Below are 12,976 nucleotides of genomic sequence, written 5' to 3'. Positions count from 1 at the left end.
ATCACCCTTTTGAGGCCAGTTTCAAGTGAGGCAAGACTCGTGGGAGTTAGAGTGGAACATTTCTGAAAGTCTGCTCTGAGGAATACATGTTCTATAGAATTGTCATTGAGTGTAACAGAGATGCTGTGATCACACGAACTTGTAAACACTGATTTAAACAATCTTAAAAGCTTTCCTTGCCAGAGTGTCATTGAATGTAATGGCAATTCTGTGGTCATACAAACTTGGAAAATATGATTTTAAACAGCTTTAAAAGCTTTCCTTGCTGCCTGGCTTCTCGAAGCCTTTTAAATTCTGAGGTGTACTGTAAATCTCCAGGCAACAGTGGGGATGGAAACAGTACAGTGCATATGCTGTTTTTCAAAAACTTATCTCATCGTAAAACCTCCTTCTGCCTTTCTCTCCTAGAAAATTTTTTAGAACTGGAGCTCCGTGAAAGATTCTGTGACCCACACTGTTCAAGTGGAAAAGCCCAAGATTGGGAATTAGTTTTTTTTGGTTCTAGTTGTGGCTGTCTAACTTTGGGCATTTATTTCACCTCGCTGAGCCTCATCTACAATAAAAGCAAGTTTGGTTCTAGAATCCTGTGCTTCCTTTATCTTTTTTTGACCCAAATATACTCTGAGGATTCTGTTAAGAGAGAGTTAGCTCACCAGCAGTTGAAGACCTCCCAAGATGAACAAACTGTGGTAGCCCACTACCACTTCTGTGGCTCACCTAGGCATTGATAAAACCAAGTAGGTTTGCATTAAGCCAACACACACCACTAGCCAAGCCTTCTTGGAAAGAACAGTTTATACTGTTGAATGCCCTCTTGACAAATTACTTGCAAAAAGCATGAATCACGCTTGAGTCCATTGCAAAACTCATCACATTTTCCACCAGGGCCCAGGAGAATTTTCAGAGTGGAGGGAAGATATGGTCGTTTACCCCTGGGGCTGTTTGTCAGAATGATAAAGAAACTATTCTAGGGGAGATAGGACCTCATAAAATAGCTGTCTGCTGGAGGCTTTGCAGTGACTTTGATGTTTTGCAGGCGAAAACCATCACAAGCATGGGTGGGCCAGGCCCAGCCCAAGATGAACTGGAAGGCATCATTTCTTGAACTTCTCATTCATTCAACAACCCTTTATTCAGCACCAGCGAGCTACCAGGCTTGACCATTAGCAGGATCATCATCAGCAGAGGCTTATTTTTATAACACTCCTGCTGAAGTTGGGTATTACCATTTAAAAATCTTTGCTAATTTTAGAAGTGAAAAAGGGCACTGTGGGTTTTAATTTGAATTTCTGATTCTTGACATTTTACAGTTTTTAAAATTTGTGTTTTCTCTTTTACAAATTTTCCACGTATACATTAGGATTCTAGTATGTGTGGAAGGAACAGATGCCAGGAGAATACCTAATGGTCCATGAGCATAGGAGCGATGTCACGGCTGTGGTGCCGATGATACGGGACGTGATGGGTGTGAAGGACACCAAGGACCCACCAGACGCCAGGCACATGCCTGGGTCTTCTCTCTGCCTGGCTGTGAGCTGGCTGTGACCGCCTGATGCTGGTTGCTGCTCTGCCTCGCTGACCCCCTCATGACCTCTCAGAGTGATCAGTCTTCTGGGCTGGATGGGGGGCACTGGACTCTTGCAGGGAAAAATATTTTGTTTCTGCAGAGGTGGGATAACCCTAATACCCAACAACTTTATTAGGTATTACAATTGTTTCCCCCTTATTTATTTTCTCTTCCTCGTGTCCTAACATGAGAATTTAGAATCCTTATGGGAGAGGAGCAGTGTAAACAGTCCTTTCTGACAGACCAGCATACATGCTTGAATGACTTCCCCAAGGAAACCCGAATCCTCAGCAAACTTGGAAGCCAGTCTCTTTGCCTCATTTTATTCTTTTCATAACCTCTATGTCCCCCATGAGACAGACCCCAATGTGGGGTCACGAGGCTTACACAGCAACAGGCTCAGGTGGAGGGTCTCTGTGGTTCGGCCCAGGGCATTTGGATGGACAGTCAATTCCCTAATGGTGATGTTCTTCTCATGTACTTGGACCTCCTGCCATCAATCTATTTTTCTCCTTCTTAAAAAAAAAAAAAAAAAAAAAGTTGAGGTTGCAGTGAGCCCTTTTCTTGGCTTGAAGACAAAGGGGCCTCCCAATTTCTTTCTCTCCCTACTCCAAGCATGAACCAGTGAATTCATCATTCGGTTGAGGACTTGTTCAAAGGCAAATCTTTAACTTACAGATTTCATTTTTGCAAGTTAGAACGTGATGCTTTCTACCTCAAGAGGTTTAAGGGAGCCCTTCTCAGAGGGGCCTTATTTCACAAATGCATGCCAGGCTGTGGGGTTTGATGATGACTCATGATTTTAATCACTCCAGCCTGTGACTATCAATGAAGAGCCAGTGTCTCTCCTGGCTTTCACCTCAGCATGGATTTGTTGAAGGCTGGAGGAGGGCATAGCAACCAACTCCAGTATGCTTGCCTGGAGAATCCCATAGCCTGGTGGGCTACAGTCCACAGGGAGGCAATGAGTCGGGCATGACTGAGCTCATGCACGACCTCCTCTTAGGTCATAGGCCATCACAACCTCCTCTTAGTGATGGCACGGACATAGACTTAAGGTGATTTCTGTGCATCTGTGAGACATTCAACACATCTGTTTGATGACTGAGGACATTCTAAGGCTGGAAAAGTTAGGAGAGTCCAGCTTGTGAGGAATGGTGTTCAAAGTGCACTTTGTTTGGTGTTGACTAGACAATCACCCAGAGGTTGTTTTCTTCATTATTCAGGTCAACCATAGCATTATTCACGCTGCTGCTGTTTCTTATCACCCATGACTGAGGATAAGAAACAGTCAGTTCAGTTAGTCACTCAGTCGTGTCTGACTCTTTGCGACCCCATGAATCGCAGACCTCCAGACCTCCCTGTCCATCACCAATTCCTGGAGTTCACTCAGACTCACGTCCATCGAGTCGGTGATGCCATCCAGCCATCTCATCCTCTGTCATCCCCTTCTCCTCCTGCCCCCAATCCCTCCCAGCATCAGTCTTTTCCAATGAGTCAGCTCTTCACATGAGGTGGCCAAAGTACTGGAGTTTCAGCTTTAGCATCATTCCTTCCAAAGAAATCCCAGGGCTGATCTCCTTCAGAATGGACTGGTTGGATCTCCTTGCAGTCCAAGGGACTCTCAAGAGTCTTCTCCAACACCACAGTTCAAAAGCATCAATTCTTCGGTGCTCAGCCTTCTTCACAGTCCAACTCTCACATCCATACATGACCACAGGAAAAACTATAGCCTTGACTAGACGGACCTTTGTTGGCAAAGTAATGTCTCTGCTTTTGAATATGCTATCTAGGTTGGTCATAACTTTCCTTCCAAGGAGTAAGCGCCTTTTAATTCCATGGCTGCAGTCACCATCTGTAGTGATTTTGGAGCCCCCCCAAAATAAAGTCTGACACTGTTTCCACTGTTTCCCCATCTATTTCCCATGAAGTGATGGGACCAGATGCCATGATCTTCGTTTTCTGAATGTTGAGCTTTAAGCCAGCTTTTTCACTCTCCTCTTTCACTTTTATCAAGAGGCTTTTAAGTTCCTCTTCAATTTCTGCCATAAGGGTGGTGTCATCTGCATATCTGAGGTTATTGATATTTCTCCCAGCAATCTTGATTCCAGCTTGTGCTTCTTCCAGCCCAGTGTTTCTCATGATGTACTCTGCACAGGAGTTAAATAAGCAGGGTGACAATATACAACGTTGACGTACTCCTTTTCCTATTTGGAACCAGTCTGTTGTTCCATGTCCAGTTCTAACTGTTGCTTCCTGACCTGCATACAGATTTCTCAGGAGGCCAGGTGGTCTGGTATTCCCATCTCTTTCAGAATTTTCCACAGTTTATTGTGATCCACACAGTCAAAGGCTTTGGCATAGTCAATAAAGCAGAAATAGATGTTTTTCTGGAGCTCTCTTGCTTTTTTGATGATCCAGCGGATGTTGGCAATTTGATCTCTGGTTCCTCTGCCTTTTCTAAAACCAGCTTGAACATCAGGATGTTTACGGTTCACGTATTGCTGAGGCCTGGCTTGGAGAATTTCGACCATTACTTTACTAAGAAACAGTAGAAGTTCAAAAATGGAAACTGAGGCTTGGGCCAGTGCCTCTAACTTTCCTTTCTTTATATCTCTCATTTAAGAAAGACTCAACTCATGGACCCAGACTTGGCTGCCTTTGGAAGCGCGCCATGCTTGTATTTCACATTGCAGAGAGAAACATGGGTGGAAAAATGGATGTGTGAAGAGAGAAGCAACTGGCCCAGAGTGTTGCTCATCAAGGTCAACTCCGCCAATCCCAGGCGCTTGACTACAGTGCTTAACTACACACCAGTTGTGTGGCTTCTGACAAGTACCCCATTTTTCTCATGATAGTATGGGAGTAATTATTGTCCCTATCCCATAGAGCTGTTGAAGGATTGAATGAGTTAATACATATAAAAAACTCAACACCATGTGTTTATGTAATAAGGACTCAATAATATTGGCCATCGTTACTACTACTATTGTTGCTGTGATGTTGAGTGGCCCTAGTAAACTGCAAATGGAAGCTGCTGGTCTCCCCAAAGGAGAGGGGAATATTAAATGAGAAGGTGACTCATGATGCCATGAACTACTGCTTTAGAAATTACTGACCAGCTGCGGCAGAAAACATATTGCTCAACCTCCTTTTTTGCCTTAATCTCCTAGTTGATAAAACAAGTTTAAAGTACTGTACCTCCGCCCATCTCCTTGGTTTTCCACAAAAATAAAATACATTTTGCAAAGTACTTTGGCAAGAAAAAATGCAAGCAGTCATCACTGTGGTTTTCTTTTTAGCCATGAAGGTGCTCACATTTTTTTTCCCCAACACAAGTAAAATGGATTATTTTTTTTTCCTTTCTTTTACTGGCTTTTTTAAAAAATAGTCTTACTATATTTGGAAGTGAGAGAGTTGCCTTTAGGGCTTATTATGTTAAGCCTGACCAGTCTGTCATTCACTCACCACCACAGCCTGTGTCTAGGAAGTTCCCAACACAGAGAAGCACCAAGCAGGCAGTAAGAATACAACACAAAGGAACGCGTGAGATCGTTGTCCCAACAATACCAGAAAACACAGCAGGTAACAAAAAAGGTCTGCTTGGGGAAAAAAGAATCTAAATAGGCACAAAATACTGGAGTGGCTGCCTGGGAAAGTCAGATCGCCTCTCTGGAAGAGATAAAAGAAAATTGCAATTCAATGTAAAACTATGTAGCAGACATGGTCTTCATCTTTTAATCATATCTGCTGAAGTTCACTAGCTATTATCTGCATGCTATGTACTCTCCGCAGCGGTCTATAGTGTCTTATCTCTTTTAATCCTCATTAATAACCCAACGCGGTAGGTATTATTATTCCTTCCATTTTATAGTTGAGCAAAGAGAAGCCCTGAGAGTTTAAGTTTCTGCTGATGATAGCTAACAAGTGACAGAGACAGGATTTAATCCAGGCCTATGTGACTCTGAAGCTCACATTTAGAACCATGGTGCTGCCCACATCAATGAGTGGTACATGCCACTAGTCTTTAGGGTACAAGTATTGGAAAGGTAATAAATAAAAGTCCCTCCAAAGGAGGTCATCAGCAGCAAGAGGAATGGGGACACATCAGATCTTACACTACAGTTGCTCTAGGTTTTCACTTCAGTCTTGAGTTTGTGAAGCAATGCCTTTAAGGAAGAGATGTTAGTAAAGGAAAAATATACCCCGGGCCCAGTGTTACCATGGTAAGTGATCTAAGACATGAGCCCACAATAAGCTATGCATCACTGCTCCTCAGCAAACCATAAATAATAATGGCAACTAATAAAATCAAATTCATGTGTACCAATGTGATTCCTTGAGTGTTAGCCTTTCCAGGGAGAGCCCAGCGCATCTGCTGCTGTAACTCAATAGAAATCAGACTCCTGATATTTCTAGTGGGCAGTGTTGGATAGCTACTTTTTAAGAAGTCTGGAATAATCTTACATACTTTGGTGACTATGCAATTGACAGATAATTTACTTCCCATTCATCAACATCCTCAATAAAGGAAAATGTTGGAGTGATTAATAAGATGATTTAATGGGGGAGGGAAGGAAAAAAGTCAGTCTGGGAACTTGGTATTTGGATAATTTATGGGGAGTATGGCATGGATAAGGCTACATCAGTTTTGAGCAAGTACGAGTTATGTGCCTCAATAAGGAGCTTATAAATAAACATGAAGACTTCGCAATCTTGAACTTCAACTCTTCAGATGAGAATTAATCTCATCTGAAGCAATAAGGGACTCTGTTTCAAAGAAAGAAATCTAGGGCAGAATGCCCAGCTCAGAAGACCATCTGAAGAGTGGTAAGCTTTTGGAGAAACTAAAAACCCCTCCATTAGTTATATTTATTTTTAAGATTCAACATGTGTACCAAAGTTCTTCACATGCAACCTCTAAAAATTTAAAATAGATTAATTCTTACAGTAAAAAGGGCTTTAAAATCCATCTAGTCTAACATCTCCTCATTTTATAAGATGAGAGAGAGTCCAGAGAGCTGAATAGACTTGTAAACAGTTGCATGTCCAGTTAGCCTTCATTTCTATTCACTAAATTAAAAAAAAAATCATCATTTTATAATCTTTCTGATCCTACAAGCGACAAACACTTGTTAGAACAAAGTGAGAAAAATACTCACAATTCCACCACTCAAATTATTGTTCCATTAATATTTTGGTATATGGCCATCCATCCTTCTTTATGTTTATATTGAATTTTCATTTTACTAAAATTGGATCATCCTATCCTTTTTTAAGTAGGATTTTTCTTTGGAGATTTTTAATAGCTTTATTGCTTTTTTTTTATAACTATAAAAGTAATACATGTTTACTGTAAAACTTTCAGGAAACTTTATATAGAAATTATAAAGAAGAAAATGAAAATCACCAGGACCTCTAGAATTCAAAGATAATAACTGATAATATTAACTTGTTTTCTCCTAGAGTCTTTTCTATGGTACCATTTTCACCCAAATAACTCTATGTCTCACCAACTCGGGGGTTCATATGAAGTCTCTGAAAAGTTAGCACATTTACTACTCTTCCTTACCAGCCGAAGCCTGTGGGATCTCCAGTGCTGCCCCAATCTCTCTCCTGCTCATTTCTGGGGTAACTCAGAGTCGCACATACTCACCCTCTCCTATTGTGCTCCGTGATGTCCCCTCATCACAGAGCCTTGAGGGAGACACATGGTCACTCTGCAGGAGCCTCTGTGAGAAGAGCCTTGCTTCCTTGTCCAGTGTGCTGTCTTCTGGGACCTTGAACCTGAAAAATGTTCATGGTGTCCAGAGAAGCGTAGCCTCCTTGGGCCTCTACATGGTCTGTTCAAAAGGGAGTGCAAACCCTCCCTGTCAACATAGGCTTTTTAGGTTCTACATTCCTATCTCTTTGGGAAAGGCCAGTATTCTTAAAACTCACTTCCCCCAGCAACTCCAGTGTTAGTGCAAACCAGCTCTGGCAAACGAATGACTAAAGACCTGATGGCTTTAGCTCCCCTTGTGATCTTTTGGGTGGAATTTTGGATATTTTGAACAAATTTATTGATGTGGTATGAGGGATGAAAATTTGGTTTTTTTTTTGCATACAGGTATCTTATTGTTCCATCATACTTATTGAAAATACTATCCTTTCTCTACTGAGCTGCCTTTGTACCTTTGTCAAGGATCACTTATCTATCACGTGGGTGTTGTTTCTCAACTCTGTTCTGCTCCCTTGATCACATGTCCTCCAGACCCCACGCTGCCATGATCAGTATAACCTTATAGTAAGTCTTGAAATGGGTAGTAGTAGTCCTCTAACTTTGTGATTTTCTTTCAAGGTTGTTTAAACTATTCTAGGTCCTTTATGTTTCTTTGTGAATGTAAGAATCAATTTGTTAATTTTTTCAAAAATAGTGTCTGGATTTTGACTGGGATGGTGTTGAATCTAAAGATCAATTTGGGGAGTATTGGCAGGCTAATATTAAATCTTATGACTCATGAACATGATGTCTTTCTCTGTTTATTTAGATCTTTAATTTATCTCAGCAATATTTTGTATTTGTCTCACCTATTCTAAGTTCCCATTTCCCTCTTTTTTACTACCATTTTCTTCTTATTTTGAATGAATCAAACATTTTTAATGATTGTATTTTAGCTCCTCTAGCTTAACAAAATAACAAAATGTTTTATTAATAGTAATCTTTTATTATATTTATAATATAATTTTATTATATTATCAATTTTTTTATTATTAAATGGTTGCTTAACCAAATAGCAAAATCTTTTGTTATTTAAGTGGTTGCTTTAAGGCATATAGGATACATCTTATAAAAAAAAAATTGGAGTATCATTGCTCCACATGCTGTACTAGCCTCTGCTGCTGCATGACAAAGTGAATCAGCCACATGCACACATGCTTTCCCTCCCTCAAGAGCCTCCCTCCCATCCCCTATCCTACCACTCTGGGTCATCATAGCGCGCCAAGCTGAGCTCCCTGTGCTGCACAGCAGCCTCCGACCAGCCATCACTCTACACACAGTGCACATATATCAGTGCCACCCCCTTCATTCATCCCTTGCTCCCCTTCTCTGCCTGCATCCACATGTCTGTGCTCCATGTCTGTGTCTCCACTCCTGCCCCACAAATAGGTTCATCTGTACCATTTTCCTAGATTCCACATATATGCATTAATATATGATATTTGTTTTTCTCTTTCTGACTTACTTCACTCTGTATACAGACTCACAGTCCATCCACAGCACTACACATGACCCAATTTCATTCTTTTTTATGGCTAATATTCCATTGTTTATATGTACCATGTCTTCTTTAACTAACCACACTCTAGGTGATAGTATATAGTAGACCTAACAGAAGCAGAAGAGATTAAGAAAAAGTGGCAAGAATACACAGAATAACTGTACAAAAAAGCTCTTAATGACCCAGATAACCATGATAGTATGGTCACTCACCTAGAGCCAGACATCCTGAAATGTGAAGTCAAGTGGGCCTTAGGAAGCATTACTACGAACAAAGCTAGTGGAGGTGATGGAATTTCAGCTGAATTATTTCAAATCCTAAAAGATGATGCTGATAAAGTGCTGCACTCAATATGCCAGCAAATTTGGAAAACTCAGCAGTGGCCACAGGACTGGAAAAGGTCAGTTTTCATTCCAATCCCAAAGAAAGGCAATGCCAAGAAATGTTCAAATTATCATACAATTGCACTCATTTTGCATGCCAGCAAGGTAATACTCAAAATCCTTCAAGCTAGGCTGCAGTAGTATGTGACCTGAGAAATTCCAGATGTACAAGGTCAATTCAGAAAAGGCAGAGGAACCAGAGTTCAAATTGCCAACATAGACTGGATCATAGAAAAAGCAAGGAAATTCTGAAAAAAACATCTGTTTCATTGACTGTGCTAAAGCCTTTGACCGTGTAGATCACAACAAACTGTGGAATATTCTTAACGAGATGGGAATACTAGACTATATTACCTGCCTCCTGAGAAACCTGTATGCAGGACAAGAAGCAACAGAATTGGACATGGAACAATGGACTGGTTCAAAATTGGGAAAGGAGTACATCAAGGCTGTATATCATTACCCTGCTTATTTAATTTATATGCAGAGTATATCATGTAAAATGCTGGGCTGGATGAAGCAACAAGCTGGACTCAAGATTGCCAGAAGAAATATCAATAACCTCAGATATGCAGATGATACAACTTTAATGGCAGAAAGTGAAGAGGAACTAAAGAGCCTCTTGATGAAGTTGAAAGAAGAGAGTGAAAAAGCTGGATTAAAACTCAACATTCAAAGAACTAAGATCATGGCATCCAGTCCTATCAGTTTATGGCAAATAGATGGGGAAAATGTGGGAACGGTGTCAGACTTCATTTTCTTGGGCTCCAAAATCACTGCGATCGGTGACTACAGCCATGAAATAAAAGACGCTTGCTCCTTGGAAGAAAAACTATGACAAACCTATACAGTGTATTAAAAAGCAGAGATATCACTTTGCTGACAAAGGATCGTATAGTCAAAGCTGTGGTTTTTCCAGTAGTCATGTAAGGATGTGAGACTTGGGCTATAAAGAAAGCTGAGTGCCAAAGAATCGAAGGTCCCGTGCTTTCGAACTGTGGTGCTGGAGAAGACTCTTGAGAGTCCCTTGGACAGCAAGGAGATCAAACCAGTCAATCCCTAAAGGAAATCAACCCTAAATATTCACTGGAAGGACTGGTGCTGAAGGTGAAGCTCCATTACTTTGGCTACCTGATGCGAACCGCTGACTCATTGGAAAAGACTCTGATGCTGGGAAAGAGTGAAGACAAGAGAAATGGGCAACAGAGGGTTGTGATGGTTGGGTGGCATCACTGACTTAATGGACATGAGTTTGCGCAAACTCTGGGAGACCGTGAAGGACAGGGAAGCCTGGCGTGCTGCAGTTCATGGGGTCGCAAAGAGTTGTACGTGACTTAACAACTGAACAATGTAGTGGTATTATGTGACTTCACATGTAGTATAAGTCATTATGTGACTTCAGGTAATATGTGACTTCACATGTAGTGCAAGAATCATACAACAAAATACTCTCATTTCTCTTCTCATAACTGTTTGGTGTTACTGTCACACAACTTACTTGTACATCTTCGTCAACCCCAAACTTCATCATTTCATTATTATTTCTGTCTAAACTGTGAGTTATCATTTAAAGATATTTTATCAATAAGAAAACGATCTTATATTTTTACCCATGCATTTACCACTTCTGGTTCTCTTGTTTCCGTTGTGTAGAGCCATATCTTTTATCATTTACCTTTTCTCTGGTTGGCATCCTTTAATATTTGTTTCAATGGGGATTTGATGGTGTTGAATTCTTTCAGTTCTTATTTGTCTGAAAAACCATGTATCTTGATTTGGCTTTTCAAAATTATTTTCCCAGTTATTTTCAAAGTTATATTTCCATCCTTAAATATAAAATTTAAGGATGACAGTTTTATTTCTTTTAGTATTTAAAAGATGTTGTCCTACTGTTCTGTTTCACTATGAGAAATCTGACATCATCGTTATTTTTGCTGTCCTTTTTCTCTTGAAGATTTTTCTCTTTATCACTAGTTTTGATTACTTGTGCTTCTTTAACTCTTGGGCTTGTTTGTCAAGCTTCTTGGGATTTAGGGTTTATAGTATTCTTTGGTAACATTTTGGCCATTCTTTCTTCAAATCTTTTTTTCCACTCCCCCGTCTCTGTACCTTTGAGGGACTCTGATTATACTTCTAACAGGTTACTTGAAGTCCTAGAGCTCATTGATGCTTTGTTCAGTTTTTAAAGTCATTTTCTTTTAGTATTAATAGTTTCTGTTGCTATATCTTCAGATTCACTTATTTTTTCTTTTGCAATGTCTAATCTGTCATTAATACCATTAAGTGTATTTTTCACTTCACATACTGCAGGTTTTTGAAAGTTTAAGTCTTTTAAAAACCTTTCAATACCTGAATAAAGCTGAAAAAAAGAAAAAATCTCTAGTGTCTTAATTTTTTTTTTAGTGTCTTAATTTTTGAACACATAAAATATAGTTGTGATAAGTTTCTTGTCTTTGCCCGATAATGCGAACATCTCTGTCAATTCTCATTCAGTTTGGATTGATTGGTGGTGGTGGTTTCATCACTAAGTCGTGTCCAACTCTTGTGACCTGATGGACTGTAGCCCACCAGACTCCTCTGTCCATGGGATTTTCCAGGCAAGAATACTGGAATGGGTTGCCATTTTATTCTCCAGGGGATCTTCCCAACCTGGGGATTGAACCCGGGGCTCCTATATTGCAGGTGGATTATTTTACTGACTGAGCCATCAGGGAAACCCTTTGATTGATTACTCACCTCATTATGGGTCATGATTTACTGCTTATTTGCATTACAGCTAATTTTTTATTGTATTCCAGACATTGTGAATCTTGTATTTTTTTTTTTTTATCCTTACACTTGTAAGCTTTGTCTTCGGTTGCAGTTAAGCTGGTCAGAAATAATTTTGTCCTTTTTAGTAACAGCGTTAGTCTTGTTTTTAAGATTTTTAGGCAAGACTGGAGTCATGCTTAGTCTAGAGATCATTCCCCACCACTGAGGCAAGACCCCTCTGTGTATCTGCCTAGTTAATTGTGAAGCTTCCCAGTCAGCCTGTAGGAACATGCCCTGCGTCCAGCCCTGTGTGAAAGCTGGGCACTGTTGCCTCTAATCCTGTTCACTGGTCTCTGCCCATCCACGGGGAGTTTCCTCATGTACATGTGCTGGGTTCTGCAAGGGAGACTTGGCAGAACTCTCTGTGCAGCCCTTTCCTTTGTTCTGAGAACTCTAGTTGCCTTGGTCCCCCCAGATTTTCAGCCCTGTCTCGTCAACTCAGGGAACATTCTGATATCCACTAGGGAATATTCTCCCGGCTCCATGGTCTTAGAACTCACCAGGGAGTAAGATGAAGCAGTTTTATAGGCTCATCTCATTTGCTTTCTGTCTTTCGGGGAGTATCTTGAAAACCATTGTTTAGTATATTTTGTCTGGATTTTTCTAATTCTCTTTGGTAATTTCACACAGGAGAGTAAATTTGGTATCTTTTATTTCACCTTGGTGGAAACAGAAGGTGGATTAACATTTACAGATTAGTTTTGGTCATTTTTAGATTGTTTTTCATACATATTGCCAAATTGCTTTCCAGTAACATCAGACAATAAGTGGCAAAACAGTTGAACCAAGTTTATTTATCTTTGATGGCCATCCTTTTATTCAAACAGTGTCAGCTGGTAAGAGGCAGATATTATGCTGTCACATGCTCTTCTTTTAATCACCATTGAAATATAATGTTCTTTCTTTCTTAGTCATTTGCATTTCCTCTCCAGTGGGTTTGACTATGCATGTGA

Source organism: Bubalus bubalis, chromosome 19 (genome assembly GCF_019923935.1).
Source record: "Bubalus bubalis isolate 160015118507 breed Murrah chromosome 19, NDDB_SH_1, whole genome shotgun sequence".
NCBI lineage: Eukaryota > Metazoa > Chordata > Mammalia > Artiodactyla > Bovidae > Bubalus > Bubalus bubalis.
This window is presented reverse-complemented; position numbering follows the sequence as displayed.